The sequence below is a fragment of the Amblyomma americanum genome, chromosome 8, assembly GCF_052857255.1.
Source record: "Amblyomma americanum isolate KBUSLIRL-KWMA chromosome 8, ASM5285725v1, whole genome shotgun sequence".
NCBI classification, from domain to species: domain Eukaryota; kingdom Metazoa; phylum Arthropoda; class Arachnida; order Ixodida; family Ixodidae; genus Amblyomma; species Amblyomma americanum.
This window is the reverse complement of record NC_135504.1, coordinates 83,715,096-83,730,636: the sequence shown is the minus strand read 5'-3', so window position 1 is coordinate 83,730,636 and position 15,541 is coordinate 83,715,096. Positions and strand designations below refer to the sequence as shown.

Genomic DNA, 15,541 nt, shown 5'->3' with positions numbered 1-15,541 from the left:
ACCGGCGATTTACTTCTGGAACTGCATGACAGCATACAACACACAAAACTTTCAACCATTCTATCCATTGAGGACATTCCTGTCTCTGTCACTCCACACCGGTCTTTGAATACTGTGCGAAGCGTCATCTCTAAGATCAATTTTATTCATTTCTCTGAGAAAGAAATGCTTGAAGGGCTCACTGACCTAGATGTAACAGATGTGCAGCGGATTAAGATACAGAAGGATTACAAGGAAATTCACACCAAACACAAGACCCTAACATTCAACACCAGTGCACTGCCTGAATCCATTAAAGTGATGATAATTATAGATTTTTACGGCACAAGGGCATCTGTGGCCAAAAAGCACCATGGCACAAGGTGTTTTCTTCTAGTCAAAGTGGGGTCAAAGACCCATTTTTCAAGCATTTCACCTCAGATAAACCGAGCACCAGGCCAGGGGAAAGCTTGTACCTATTGTATCACCGGTGGGTACCCATTGAACCATTGAAGTGGGCTAGCTGAAAATAAATGTAAGACCATACATACCCAACCCTCACAGATGCTTCAGTTGCCAGAGGTTTGGCCAGGGGTCACAGATTCACCGTGGTCACAAAACTTGTGCTAAGTGCGCTTCGAAGGATCACTCTTCTAATGAATGTGAAGGTGCCCCACACTGCGCAAACTGTGTAGGAGACCGTGCCACATGCTCCGGGGTATGTCCGTCCTGGAAGAAAGAAAAAAAGATAATCACACCGAAAACTACTGAGTACATTTCTTTCAAAGAAGCAAGACTGGGATAACCTCAAACAAATAGATTCTCCTTCACTGCAAAAACAAACTTCCCTGATGTGGTGCTTGGGCGCGGCTCACTACACCAGGCTTCAGCACCTGTCCAGGCCACACACAGTGAGCCTGTGGAGGGGCCATCCACGCTCCCGGGTGGAGTAGGTAATACGACTCTGCCAAGCCTAAAGGAGGCCTCGCAGACCCCCAGGTCAGCAGGCCTCAAGACCTTCGCAAAGGTTGAGGTCTAACTCGAAAGTCAACGTGCCTCATGCATGGGTGTCCAGCACCTCTGCAGAGGCGATGGATGCCTAGTCCTCATCAGATGGAGAGCGGCTCTCCTTGGATCTATAAAAAAAAAAATCCGAGTCACAGGGCCAAATCCAGGTTAATCTAGTTTTCTCTTCATAGACATACAACATTAAGATATCTTTCATAATGCACTGGAACTGCAGAGGACACGTAAATAACTATAATGGCATAAAATACATTGTAAACATGGTTTCTCCTGTTGCTTTATGTGTGCAGGAAACCAGCATAGGTCCTCAGCACACAAAAGTGCTATAGAAATGTACTGTCTTCTGCCGTGACCGAAAGCGAGCTGACTCTTGGGAGGTGTAGCCATCATTGTGTAACCTGGAGTAGCAGCTCGCGAGCTCAAACTGAAAACTAGATTCGAAGCTGTAGCAGCCACTGTTGTTGCTTACAAAATCATTGCATTTTGTTGCATGTATCTTCAACCACACCTCGATATAATGCAACATGAATTAGAGAACCTTTTAGAATAGCTACCGGAGCCATACTTGGTAGTAGGAGATTTTAATGCACACTCTTTTTTGGAGGCTGTGAGGAAACCGACAGCAGAGGCCAGGTCATTCGGGATTTTATACTATCCAGCAATATTTTTATTGAACTCTGGTAAGCCTACTTATTGTTCTCCTAGTCCAGGAAAAATGAGCGTTTTGTATTTGTATTTTAGCTCTTCATTGGTGTTTAGCGATTTTAGCGATTTTAAACGGGATGTTTTAGACAACCCCATGGAAGCAATCATCTACTTGCTGAAATCTGCCTGCAATACCCATCAACAGTCACCCCGACAAAAACCACGGCATTGGAAGCTCCATTTAGCAGACTGGCAACATTTCAGAACAGAAGCCACTTTAGAAAAATTGTTTTAGAAAATATTAATGCATATGATCTAAAAAAGTTCACAAATTGTATTCTTGCTGCCGCACACTTGGCTATCCCTTATTCTTCAGGAGTAGCACGACAGAACCATAAAGTGTGGAGGACACGAGATTCAAAGAAGAAAAAAAAAAAACAAAGCTTGGGGCATATTTCGCAGATACCCCATGCAGGAGAACCTTATAAACTTTAAACAAGCAAAAGCTAAAGCTCGGTACGTACATCACAATACTTTTCTGAAAAAACATCGTGGCAGAGTTTCATTTCCTCGGTAAACAGCCAAGTCTCGTCGAAAAAAATGTGGGAGCCAGTGCACAAACTACATGGTTGCTACTCCCTAATCACGGTTCATCTTCTGACGGCCCCTGGTGAACAGAAAAATATAAAAGATCAAGCAGATATATTACGCGAGCCTTTTTCCAGTGTATTTAGTTCCTGTCACTATACAGAATCATTTTTAAAATATAAGAACACAGCCAAAACACAGAGTCTGCTGAAAACGGGTAGTGCTCACGAAGCATATAGTAGCCCATTTACACTACAAGAAATAAACAGCATACTTTCTTCCGGTAAACAGTCCAGAACCAGATGATATTCATTATGAAATGCTCGCCCATCTGTCCGAGCCAGCTGTAGACTCGCTTCTGAAATTTGTTAACAAAATATGTGTGCCAGGAGAGATACCGGACTTGGAAAAAGCCATTTTTGCGCCACTGCTGATGCCGGGAAAGGTACCTACCTCCCCTGGCAGTCACAGGCCTATAGCACTGACAAGCATTATTGCCGAATCCTTTGCAAGTGTCGTGAACATTAGATTAATGTTTGTATGTGAATCTTGTAATATTCTTGACATCCATCAATGTGGGTTTAAAAAGGCATGCTGTACAACCAACCACCTCGTCCGCCTTGGGAACACAGTCCGAGAAGCATTTATACAACGGCAAAGCTACCTTGCAGTCTTTTTCGATTTAGAGGAAGCCTATGATGCCACATGGAGGTCTGGAATTCTGCCGGACCTTGGAGACCTCGGCATCCGCGGTAGGCTGCTGAAAATGCCTGAGTGACTTTTTCTTCAACCATTCATTTCTAATGCGCCTGGGTGCCACTGTTTCTAAGAACTTAATTCAAGAGAACGGTGTGCCTCAGGGATGCATTTTAACCACTGCGCTCTTCATAGAAAAATGAATTCCCTAGCGAAAATAATTCCGAAGTCCATCATGTATATAGTCTATGCCGATGATCTTCATATTGCTTGCACATCCTGTAGCGTTATATCATGTGAGAGGCAAATACAGTTGACAGTTAATAAACTAACAACATGGGCAGATAAAAATTGTTTCACGTTCTCTACGCAAAAGTCAGTAACCATTCCCTTCTCGCTAACAAGAGGACTGCACACTCGTCCCACTGTTTATCTCAATGAAGTCATACAACCAGTAAATGATGAGCACGAATTTTTGGAATAACCTTTAACAAAGAGTCACATTCCTGCTACATAAACACCCTCAAAAAGAAAGCTTCTCGATCCCTGAATATACTAAAAGCACTCTCATGAAAACACTGGGGCTTAGATAGGACGTATTTTTATCACTCTGCAGTACGCCACACCATAGATTAGGGATGCATAGTTCATGGGTCAGCGAGACCATCGGAGCATAAACGCCTGGATCCGGTATGTAACTTAGGTTTGCGTCTTTCCACTGGTGCCTACAGGACGTCACCCATAAACAGCCTTTATGTAGAAACTAACGAACCATCACTTACAGACAGAAGAATGATGTTCACGTGTTCATACAGTCTAAAAATCTGTTCACTACCTAACACATCTGTCACCAAATAGTCACAAAATGCCCATCTAGAACACTGTTTAACAACAAACTGCAAAGTACCAGGCCAATGCTCTTTCGTTTTGAAGAGATGTGCCAAAACATCAGTGTACTAGACACATTACCTGGCCTTGTTGGAAGACAAGATCAGCTGCCTCCATGGTACACTCTCCTTGCAATCTGTGATTTCACTCTCTAGCAGTTCTGTAAAAAAACAAACTCCACAACAGCATATAATACAAGAATTTCTTAGACTCAAAGAAAAGTGCAGTACTTTCACAGATTCCAATACAGATGGTTCAAAAACAGATGCTTACGTTTGAAGCGCAGTAGTACGAGGGAATTGCAATATGTAATCGTAAGGCTTCCACAGTGTGCATCCATCTTCACAGCCAAATGTTACTCCATCTGTGTAGCCATAGAATAAATAGTAAATGGGAACCTCACAAACTGCGTTTTTATACACAGACTCGCTAAGTGGGGTCACAGCCTTTAACTCTATAAATGCAATCACCCTGCTGCTTGGCAATGTCATACAAAACATAATAACTACCTTAACTCAAAGACACAACGTAAACCTCTGCTGGGTACTAAGTCATGTGGCTATAAAAGGCAATGAAACAGCAGATGTCTGCACTGCTCATGCTTGTGGCAAGCAAATTAAAAATGTAAATATGCCCTAAGATTGCATGAACTTAGTACACTGTAAAGCAAGGAAAAAATGGCAGTCTGCTTGGAACAATGAAATAAATAAACCACACATAATAAAACCAGTTCTAGGTGAATGGAAGTCGTGTGCACCAGAAACATATCAAGGAAATCATTATCTGCCGTCTTCGTATAGGCCACACACACACATTAGAAACAACTTTCTGGTGGCAAAATGAGGCAAACCAGTTTGTATATGGCCGCCCTGCTTCATGTAGACTGCTTCATGCAGACTTTGGTGAGGGGTGACACCACGAGTTCCTGAGCATCCGCAGGGACATCCCCGCGAGGGGATGATGGTGAACAGTGCGTCACCACGGACCCGAGCACCCGCGCCTAGCCGTGCGCGGCATCGCTGTGTCCGGGGAAAAGGGAATCCTGGTGGTCGAGCCGATGTCGAGCATTCGGACCCATAAGGCCTCTCGGCAGAGGCAACAGACTCAGCTTCCTGTAGACAGCACCTCCGGACTGACCCTACCGGGGGAAATCGGCAGTTGTCTTTTCCTGTCGTCCCCTTCGTCCTTCATTTTTCTATTTTCTTTCTCACAACTCTTCTGTCTCCTTTTCACTTCTCGGTTTTTCCATTTTCCTGGCGGCAAGGGTTAACCTTGTGTGGGCTGTACAGCTGGTGTGGGCAGGACTTGCAAGTTCCTGTCCTGTCCTTGTTTGGCTCCATGGTGGGTGGCTGACAGCATGGCTGAACATAAAATCATATTCTATGGCTCCACCTCCTACACGTAATGACCACGCTCTGAAAAGGGTGCAGACCGATGACGTCACTGCCCAATGCTTCAGGAAAAGGAAAGAATTATTCCAAAAATATCATGTCCTTCATAGTGAGGAAACAGAAAAACCTGCAAGAACTTTGTCCCCGTTTCTAGTCTCAAAATCTCTGACTCATGCCATCGGTCCAGGCTAAAAACTGTAAAGATGCCCAATGGTGACCTTGCTGTTACTCAAGCTAAAAGACATCGTCCAATACTCCAAACTTTCTAACCAAATGTCCATTGGGGACAATATTGTGTCTATCACTTCACACCAATCCCTGAACATTGTCCGTGACTCGAAAAACGAAGACATTTTCAAGGGCTATGAGGTCTGCCGCCGCGATTGAGAGCAGACGAGCTGGCTTTTGGGAGGCGTTGCAAATATAGTAAAAAATGGAGTCCCAGCTCGAGAACTCGAAACTAGGTTAGAAGCTGTGGCGGCCATCCTGCACACATTTAAAACAATTACAGTGAGCTGTCTATACCTGGAGCTATATCTTAACGTAACAGTTCATCAGTTAGATCTTTTAGAACAGCTACCAGAACCATGTTTGATATTAGATTTTAATGCACACTCCAGCTTTAAGGGTAGTGAAAAACTGACACTAGAGATCAAGTTATTGAAGATTTTATGGTCAGTAATAATATTTGTCTGTTAAACGAGCATGTTGGTCACCTAGTTCAGGAAAGATGAGCTCTATAGATTTATCTTTTAATTCACCTTCTATATTTACAGGTTTTTAATGGGATGTCTTAGGCAACCCATATGAAAGTGATCATCTGCTCATACTAATCAGCTTAACATCTTCACCTGAAGTTATCCCAACTAAATCACGACGTTAGAAGCTGAACTTAGCCGACAGGGCACTGTTCCGAGAAAAGGCCAGCCTAGATAAAATAGCTTCGGACAACCTCAGTGCAGGCGAACTTAACGAACTTTTCACAAACAGTAGTATTACCGCTGCGCACCAAGCTATTCCTCAGACCTCTGGAGTAGTAAAACAAAATCATAATATTGGTACACAAAAGAATGCAAAGCAGCAAGAAGAAACAAATAAAAGCCGTGGACATTTTTATAGATATCCAGCAGAAGAGAATTTCACAAATTTTAAAATGGCGACGGCGAAAGCTCGATATATTCGTCTTAGTGTCGAAAAATCAGCAAGGAAAAATTGCGTGTCATCGATAAACAGCTCAACCGCATAGAAGCAGATGTGGAAAAAGGTTGGAAAGTTAAATGACAGCTACCCTCCGTTCACAGTTCCCCTTCTGACAGCTCCCGGTATACAGACAAACACAGAAGAACAGGCAGACCGTTTGGGTGAATATTTTTCTGCAGTTTACAGTTCATCACACTACACAGACTCTTTTATAAAACAAAACCACAGCAGAGTAGCAAAGGCTGCCGACAAGCGGCACCACAAATGAACCTTACATTAACATAATTACACTTCAAGAAATAAATACTGTACTTTCCGCTGGTAAACAGACTGCTCCCGGCCCAGATGAAATACATTATCGAGTGCTAGGCCATCTCTCTCAACCCGACGTAGACGCACTTTTAAGAAACTTTAATAAAGTTTGGGTATCGGGGAAAATTCCCAAAGCCTGGAAAAAAGCTATTATCGTATAGTCTGATACACGGGAAGCCGCCAACTTCTAGACCCTTACCAGTTGCCTCGCCAAATCCTTTGAAAGTGTCCCGTATATAAGACTGAGTTCTTTTATCCTTGAATCTCGTGACCTTCTTGACAGCCATCAGTGTGGTTTTAAAAAGGGATGCTCCACTACAGATCACCTAGTCCATTTTGGAAAAACTGTCAGAGATGCTTTTGTACGCAAACAACACTGTCTTGCTGTATTTTTTTTCTGGAGAAGGCATATGACACAACCTGCATGGAGCTTGGCATCCATGGCAGATTGTTGAACTGCCTAAAGACTTCTTGTCTAACCGCTCCTTCCATATGTACGTCTAGGTTCAACCCTTTTGAGGAATTTCATTCAGGAGAATGGAGTACCTTAGGGGTGTATTTTAAGCACAACTCTCTTTGAACTCTCTCCAAGGTCAATTGTGTACTCAGTCTAAGCAGATGATCTCCAGATAGCTTGCACTTTCTCCATCATATCAACATGTAAAATACTGATACAATCAACAAAAAATAAACTACTGGCAATGTTGGCAGATAGAAATGGTTTCTGGTTTTCTCCACAGAGAACAGTGGCCACTCTTTTTTCACTCAAACGAGGCTTACAGGCAGATCTGACCCTACACCTTATCGAAATCAAGTTACCCGTAAAACATGACCACAATTTTTTAGGTGTGACATTTGACAGAAAATTCACTTTTTTGCCTCAAATAAACACACTGAAAAAGAAAGCCTTTCAATCCTTGGAACATACTCAGAGTACTGTCACGAAAACACTGGAGGGCCGACAGATCAGATCTTATAAATATACCGCTATGTAGTATGCTCTATCCTGGATTATGTATATATAGCGTATGGGTCGGCCTGACCAGTATACCTTGAACGACTAGATCCAGTGCATAATTTGGGTTTGCGTCTGTCCACTCGTGCATACAGGATGTTGTCCATAAAGTCTTTATGTTGAAACTAACGAACCATCACTTAGAGACAGAAGAAGCGTGCTCACATGCTCATACATTTTAAATATTCATTTTCCACCAAAACATACCTGTCACCAAATAGTTACAGAGTGCCCATCAAGAACACTCAACAGCAAACCGCAAACTACCAGGCCATTACTTTTGTGTTTTGAAGAGATTTGCCAGAATCTCGGCGTACTGGACGCATTACCCATTATTGCCCCAAGATGAGATCCACTGCCTCCATGGTACAATTTCCCTGCGATTTCACTCTTACACAGTTCCACAAAAGGCAAACTCCACAACAACATATAGCTCAAGAAATTCTTTCACCCGACGAAAAATACAATGGTTTCATGGACTTTTTTAGTGATGGTTCAAAAACGGATGCCTTCGTAAAAAGCGCACTAGTACGAGGAATTGAGAAAGATATAAAAAGATTTCCACAGTGTGCATCTATATTCACAGCAGAATGTTGCGCTGTGTGTGTGTAGCCGTTACAAAAATAGTCAATAGGAACCTCAGAAACAGCATTATTTACACATACTCCCTCAGTGTACTTACAGCTCTCCACTCTAGAATGCAATCACTCCAATGCTTTGTGACATCATATGCGACATAACAAAAGCCACAGCTCGAGCACAAAGCATAAAACTACTGGGTATCAAGTCATGTCGGAATTAAAGGCAACGAAAGAGCAGACTTCTGCGCTGCTCGAGCACATGACAAGCAAATAAAAAAAGTAAATATTCTCTTTGCATGAACTTAGTAGGCAGTAAATTAAAGAAGAAATGGCAGCTCACTTGGAAAAATGAACGAAATAACAAACTACACTTTTTTAAACCAGTTTTAAGCGAATGGAAATCCTGCACCCACCAGGAGCGTTTCAAGGAATTGATATCGCCCGGCTTTGTATAGGACACAGACATGTACCTCACACATAATTTCATGCTGACAAAACAAGACAAGCCTCAATGTGAATCATATGAAGATGAACTAACGGTAAACCATGTTATATTTTCATTCAGAAAACTCGAAACACTGAGGAAAAAGCATTTTTCAGTTTTTTACAATGAAAATACGTATACCATTCCATCCAGCAATGGTCTTAGGTGAAGATGCACGAGTTGATTTTTCATGTTTTTAAGTTTTTAAAGAGAGTAGATGTATTAAACGAATTGTAGATCTGATAATATATAGTAATTTATTATAACAAACAGACTTTTTTAAGCACACCTCAGTCAATTTCCTATTCCTTGTGCAGGCAAGGATGATTACAAAGGTTACCCGACTTTCTTTAAAGCTTTTACTAGTGTCCATTTTTGAAATGTCTTTCCTTTGGCATCACTAAATCGTAAAACGAGCATTTTAGGCCACCTACTCCTCCCTACAGGGGGGGCTTCTGCTTCATGCAGATGCTGATGAGTGGCGACGCCATCAGTTCGAGCATCTGCAGCGACATGCCCGCAGGGGGATGATGGTGAGCAGTGCATCACCACGGACCCCAGCACCCGTGCTTAGCTGTGTGTGGCATTGCTGTGTCCAGGTAAAAGGGAATCCTGGTGGCTGAGCCAATGCTGAGGGTTTGGACCTTTGAAGCCCTTCAGTGGAGGCAACACACCACTTTGGCCCCAGCTTCCTGCAAACGGCATCTCCGGCCTGACCCGACCGGGGGAAATCGGCAGTCGCGTCTTCCTATCCTCCCCTCCATCTTTCACCTATCTTCTTTCTCATTGCCGTCCTGTCACCTCCTCGTTCTCGGTTTTTCCTTTGTTATAACTTTGTGTGGCGAACCAACCTCAGTTACGTCATATTCATTCATAGTTGCGCTGTACAGCTGGCTTGGGGAGGACTTACTTGCAACTTCCTGTCCCATCGCATGTTGGGCTAGCTCTGTTGTGGGCGGCAGCCATCGCAGCTGAAAAACAATTTTCTTTTATAGACCTTTCCTTCTTGAAATGATCGTTTTCACAAATAAGGGCGAACCGACGTCACTGCGCAGTATGTGCAAAAAAAAAAAAAGAAATCTTCCCCAGATACCACGTCATACAGAGTGAGGTACCAGAAAAGCAAGCAAGAATCATCTCTCCTTTTGCAGTTTCGAAATTTCTCACAGAATCATTGGGCATCGGCTATGACAAAGCTGGCCAATGGCGATCTACGATTCTCTACATCAGAGACAAAGCACAGCATTTCGAACTCTAGAACATAGTAACCTTTGTAGAAATACCCGTTTCCATTAGTGCACATAGATCCCTCAACACTGTCCAGAGTGTGATCTCAGAACAAGACTTTCTCACTCTGACTGAAGCAGAAGTGCTGGATGGCCTCAGACCAAAATGCCACAGATGTACAATGCATTAGAATCAGGAAAGATGGAAATCCCAACAAAGCACTTAACTAGTTCTGACTTTTGCCTCCAGCCAACTCCCTGATACCATAGAAGTAGGTTATATGAAAATAGCAGTCCGACCATACATCCCCAATCCTCGCTGGTGTTTCAATAGAGGCCAAAGCTATGGCCATGGATTGCAGAGTTGTCGTGGCTGCCAAATCTGTGCCAAATGTGCATCTAATGAACACGAATCCGATGTCTGCAACACAGCGCCAAAGTGCACTAACTGTGAAGGGGACCCCCCCATCGCATATTCTATGTCTTGCCCTTCCTGGAAGAAAGCAAAGGAAATTATATCTATTAAAACTAAAGAAAGCATAACATTCCAGGAAGCACAGAAACAATTTGCACAAACCCAGGGAACATTCTTATTTTACTCACAGCCGCCCGCAAGGCTTCTCCCTGTAGGAGAGGCCTACAAACAGTAAACCTGTGGGTTCTCCACGGTGGACCAGAGCCTCTAGGGAGGCGATGGACATAACACTGAGCTCACCTCTGCTGCAGCGGTGGCGGAGCTCTCTTGACAGAAAAAAAGGAGAAATCCTAATAACTGGCCCCCAAAAAATAGGGACCTAAGTTTTCAAAATACATCCCCAAAAAATCATAATTGCATTCCTAATACACTAGAATTGTAGGGTATTATTTAATAACTTGAGCGATATAAAAGACATCCTAGCCACATTCTCACCTGCGGCCTTATGTATTCAGAAACCAACTTGGGTCCCAAAAGCACAAAGGTACTCAAGAAACAAAGTATTTCGCTGCAATCGAGAGAACGCAAGCTGGCTCTCAGGTGGTATTGCCATCATAGTAAAAAATGACACTCAGCTCGTGAGCTTATACTAAAGACGAAATTTGAAGCTGTGGCAGCTACCCTGCTTACACACAAAACAATAACAGTGTGTTGTATATATATATATATATATATATATATATATATATATATATTGACCCTCATTTCATAGTAACAATACAACAATTAGAAGATCTTTTATAGCAGATATACCAGAGCCTTATCTGGTAGTTGGCAGCTTTAATGCACATTCCTCCTTCTGGGGGAGTGGAAAAATGGACACTCAAGGACAAATTACAGACGATTTTATTCGGAGCAATAATATTTGTCCGTTGAACTCTGGTAAAACCACTTGCTGCTCTCCAGCCTCAGGAAAGATGAGCTGTTTAGATTTGTCGTTTAGTTTGCCATCTGTTTTTAGCAATTTTAAACGGGACGTTATTGACAATCCATATGGCTCTGTTCAACATCTCTACTGGAAGTCATCCGAACAAAACCGCAACGTTGGAAGCTTCCATTAGTCGACTGGCATTATGCTCTCCCTTTGTCATAGCTAATGACAATTAGGTGTGCTCCAAGCTATTATTTGTTCATTTATTTATTTCTACATACTGCAACGCACTGCGAACAGAGATATGCACAACTGAAATCTTTTATACACAAAAAATACAATGCAGGGAGAGAGGAAAGGGCAAACAAACGAGAAAACTTGCAATCAGCCACCAGGCACGGATTTGCAGTGATTATGCGTATTGGAAGGCTGGAGCAAAAATTCGGGACAAACACATGGAAATGGACCTTGGTAATGAATTCCAGACTTTGATGGAGCAAGGGAGGAACTGAATTAGAACGCATCATATAAACTCATTTAAGGGCCGCACTATTTTTTTTTAATTCTGATGTGAATTTTTAAGGTGCAGCCCATACACGAAATAACACATATAACGATATTTTTTTCTGATTACCTTTTCCAAAATGGGGTGCAACCCTGACACGACATCATATCATATAGTACATGTGTACTATGGTATCAAGCTTAGATGTCTTCTCACTGATGATTCTGGCAGAAAGCATATAGAATGATTATATGAGAGTGTGGCCTAAGGACTGATAATGCAATGTAAGAATTTTGACTGATAATGAAATGTAAGAATTGCAATGATTGAACTTGGCAACGGGAAAAGAGTGCGAACAAGTTCTATGAAAGAAGTGTACAAAAAGATGAAATGTCACGATCATAACAATGACAAATAAAACTCACAGAATTTCTTTGCATTGCATTTCTAACTTGTTAATCTCTGGCTGCTTATGTGGGTTTCAAACTAGAGAAGCATCATCAAAAATGGAGGATTAGAGGTTTACACATTAGTAACTTTGTGTCTTTTGGAAAGATGCTTAGCTTTCACTGTAGATAATCTAGTTTTGTTAGAGCTTTACTACATATGTAGCGAATGTGATTAGAACAAGACATGTTACGCGCAAAAATGACAGCAAGACAACTTTTACTCCGAAACCTTATCTATAGCATGACCACTGAAAGAGTAACTAAGAAGTGAAGGGTAATGTTTGTCACAGAAAGACATCAGGATGTTTTTATCAGAATTGATGTTCATTGATGTTCAAGGGAATACTCTTATCTAAAGCAAACAGTGACTCCAGTTCCACACCATACGAGTGAAATAAATAGGAGAATAAGAATTGAGTGGAGTGCATTTGGTAGACACTGTCAGTTGATTAATAGTAGCTTATCAATGTCTCTCAGGAGAATAGTATGTACCAGCTGTATCTTACCGGTACTCACCTAAGGGGCAGAATTGTGGAAGTTCCAGTAAAGGGCCGAACTTCAGTTGAGGGCAAATATGTGTGCTACAAAAAAAGGAAAATGGTAAGTGCAACAATAAAAGACCAGAAAAGAGCAGAGTGCGTGAGTGATCAAAGGCTTGTTGATAGTATTCCAGTTGAAATTAAGAAGAAACCGGCCACGGGCAATGCATGTAATGTGAAGGCAAGATAACTGATGTTCTCTTGATCCATTTGCTTCTCAGGATGCCGATTCGCCATCTCCACTTTAAAATTTTTCTGCAATTATGCATCAGCAGATGGCATCACATACTTACTGCAATTTTTTTTGCAGTAGTTTTCATGCCACATTACAGTGTAGCTGCGAATTTTGAAAACTTATTGCAGGAAAAAATTATTTTTTTCACTGCTCCTTTTGAACACGGCTGTGACAATACAGGAAGACTTAAGCTTCAGGGTGACATAAATTGACGTGCTGCTTTTTGGCAGAGAGAGGGATGCAGACTGCAAATACCATAAACTTTTATGTGATACTGAAAGCATTAAGTGCGACTTGATCTGCAAGATGGCGATTACGACTCGGACTCTCAGCATGGCACTTGAGATGTAGCTTGAGTTCCTGTTTAAAAACCTGAAAGCTTGCAAGGAGATATTAGTCACTGTGATGTATTTTGCTGTTTACATCAGTTAGCAAAAATCATCTGAAAAAGAATGTGCTGCACCAAGCAGTAAGTTTATCTCATCGAAAAGACTGTTCACTTAGCTATGTTGCCCCGATACAAGAACGCCAGAAACTTCGTCTAACTCCATCCCAAATGCATCCAGAGGCTTTTGAATGACCTCATTTTGATCGGCAAATGCCTCCAAATGACGGCATAGCAGAAAGCATTCTGAGATTTTTAATGCGCAAAGGCAAAGAAAAAAAACTAGGGGCACGTTTAAGCTACCCATTTAAAAGTAGAATGCGATAGCTGGTTTGTGGGGGTTTAATGTCCCAAAGCGATTCAGGCTATGAGGAACACCGTAGTGAACGGCTCTTGAAATTTCGCCCATCTGGTGTTCTTTAACATGCACTGACATCGCACTGTACACATGCCTTTAGAATTTCACCTCCACCGAAATTTGACCGCTGAGGCCAAGATCAAGCCCGTGTTTCTCGAGTCAGCAGCCAAGCACCTTAACCAACGAGCTACTGCTGCGGCAGAACGTGATGGCATTAATGGGTTAAAGCACATGCATGCAGAATTGGTCTCTCTGCTTTACATTGACAGATCCCTGGGAATCCTCTCACCACTTTTTGTACAGTGGCGCAGCAGTTACTCAATGCACCACTGCCCTGTGATAGCAGGTGCTGCCATAGGTGGAGGCTGCGAGACCCAGATTGCTCTTCCCGAACAACCTCTCTCAGCCAGTCATTAATTTTATTGCCACCTGCCACAGTGGGCAGTTTGCTCACAAACCGGTGGGCAGATTGTGATGACGTAACAAGGTCAAGTAACCAAGGTGGCCCACCTGTCACCTAGGTTGCTTCTCCACAGATCTTTCATAATTTTTCACTCATGGCCAGAAATGCTAAGGCCAGTTTTTCTGCGACACAGTGCCCTTAATGCCGTCTCGTTAAAACACCAAAAGCTCTATGGGGTGTGACAAGTCCCACTATGCAGTTTACAAACCTAGCTGCTTCAAGATTTCTCACAAACCAGAAAACTTTTACTGGCACTGGATTTGTGACTGTCTTGGAGGCTGAATAAAATAAATAATTATTATCATTCTTGAATGAAATTAGCAGGCTGCATCTGAAAGATATTGTGGCGAAGACGACGAACTGTGCAGTGGCGCGGGCAGAAGCGCTCGCGCTCGGCCAGCAGCCATTAAACCATCTCATTCCCATCGATCATCGTGTCTCTTTCTTCGGCTGGCCGCCACATAACAATATAAAGGAAAAACTGTAGAAAGTGCATGGAGAGCCGGAAGATGAATCATGGCTAATACATGATGCAAGGGAGAACCTTCTTAGGTTCACAGAACCTCAACAAAGCACTGCGGTGAGAGGAGCACCCACTATCAGTGCTGGACAGCATTGTGCGTGGTCTTTAGCAGGTAAGGGCCACCTCCAAACTTGATCTGGCAAATCACTATATAGCAGCATCAAGTATGGCAAGTATGTTGACAATATTCTACATACTTGGACACAGGTGGGTATGTTTGCCACTTGGTTTGACCATGGCCAGGGAAGTAGTTCAGAAACCATTTGAGACACCGTTTGATTGTCTCGAAGGCAGCAAGCATGCCACACGTGACATAGCGTTGTGAGGCACAGAACAACAGAAGCTGAAGAAACTAGTTAAGAGGTATAGTACACAAAAAATTGCAAACAACAGGCAGAACCTAAAGCTGAAAGCCAAAGAGGCGACCTTCTTTTAGGCACTAATATAAACTGCAGAGCTCACAAGTTAGCCCAATTCACCTGCCAACAGAATGCTATAGTGCTTCCGACTTGATCACAAGATGGCAGGAATCACATCAGTAGTATAGAGATAAACAGGAATTAGGGATAAGGGAGTGATGGAGGCCCGTCAGCTCAGTGCAGACATTTTTTGTAAATGATACTCTCATACGATGTACTCATCTTCATGGCGAGGAGAAGGAAGTTATAGAGAGTAAAGGCAGGTAAACTGCATCACACTGGGTGGAC

At 42.6% G+C, this 15,541-nt stretch overlaps 1 protein-coding gene across 1 annotated transcript in view; it reads right to left on the bottom strand.

Moving 5' to 3' along the window:
- The window catches only part of LOC144101964 (uncharacterized), a 31,786-nt gene that overhangs the window by 13,107 nt on the left and 3,138 nt on the right, over positions 1 to 15,541 (bottom strand). Inside the window, exons 3-8 of the mRNA XM_077635206.1 lie at positions 12,848 to 12,912; positions 9,716 to 9,776; positions 4,096 to 4,186; positions 3,904 to 3,982; positions 2,175 to 2,317; positions 531 to 1,115 (exon numbers count right to left, since the gene is read on the bottom strand). The gene's annotated coding sequence lies outside the window, so the exon portion shown is untranslated. The remainder of the gene's footprint in view (positions 1 to 530; positions 1,116 to 2,174; positions 2,318 to 3,903; positions 3,983 to 4,095; positions 4,187 to 9,715; positions 9,777 to 12,847; positions 12,913 to 15,541) is intronic.